The sequence below is a fragment of the Malurus melanocephalus genome, unplaced genomic scaffold (assembly GCF_030028575.1).
Source record: "Malurus melanocephalus ecotype Western Australia unplaced genomic scaffold, MMel_1.1 scaffold_3133, whole genome shotgun sequence".
Taxonomy (NCBI): Eukaryota; Metazoa; Chordata; class Aves; order Passeriformes; family Maluridae; genus Malurus; species Malurus melanocephalus.
In genome coordinates, this window is record NW_026626365.1 from 3,718 (window position 1) to 4,875 (window position 1,158).

Consider the following 1,158-nt stretch of genomic DNA (forward strand, 5'->3'; position numbering starts at 1 on the left):
CTGACCAAATTCCCGAGGGTCGGATGGGGATGGGGGAAGAGGGGGAGGCCCCTGAGAGCGGCTCCCGGGGCTCGGATGGGGATTGGGGATGATTCCCGAGGGTCGGAGGGGAAGGACCGACCCCTGAGAGTGGGTCCCGGGGGTCGGATGGGGATTGGGAATGGTTCCCGAGGGTCGGATGCGGATGGGGGCAGCGGGGGCGACTCCTGAGCGCGGATCCCGAGGGTCAGAAGGGGATGGGGGCGACCCCTGACCAAATGCCCGGGGGTCGAAAGGGGATGGGGAATGGCTCCCGAGGGTCGGATGGGGATGGGGGCAGCGGGAGGGACTCCTGACCGCGGCTCCCGGGGGTCGGATTGGGATTGGGGATGGTTCCCGGGGGTCGGATGAGGATGGAGCGACCCCTGAGAGCGGCTCCTGGGGGTCGGATGGGGATGGGGGATGGTTCCCGAGGGTCGGATGGGGATGGGGGCAGCAGGGACGGGCCCTGACCAAAATCTCGGGGGTCGAAAGGGGATGAGGAATGGCTCCCGAGGGTCGGATGGGGATGGGGGCGGCGGGAGAGACCCCTGACCAAATTCCTGAAGGTAGGATTGGGATTGGGGATGGTTCCCGGGGGGTCGGATGGGGATGGGGACAGCGGGGAATGGCCCTGACCAAACCCCCGAGGGTCGGATGGGGATGGGAAATGGCCCTGACTGCGGCTCCCGGAGGTCGAATGGGGATTGGAAATGGTTCCCGAGGGTCGGATGGAGATGGGGAAAGCAGGAGCGACCCCTGAGAGCGGCTCCCGGGGGCCGGATGGGGATTGGAAATGGTTCCCGGGTGCCTGATGGGGATGGGGAGGGGGGAGCAAGCTCTGACTGCGGCTCCCGAGGGTCGGAAGGGGATTGGGGCGGGCCCTGACCAAACTCCCGGGGGTCGGATGAGGATTGGAAATGGATCCCGAGGGTCGGAAGGGGATTGGGACGGCAGGGGGGGACCCCTGACCAAATTCCCGGGGGTCTGATGGGGATGGGGGCAGCGGGAACGACCCCTCTCCAAACTCCAGGGGATGTGATGGGGACTGGAGATGGATCCGGGGGGTCGGATGAGGATGGGGGCAGCGGGTGCGACCCCTGAGCGCGGATCCCGAGGGTTGGAAGGGGATGGGGGCGG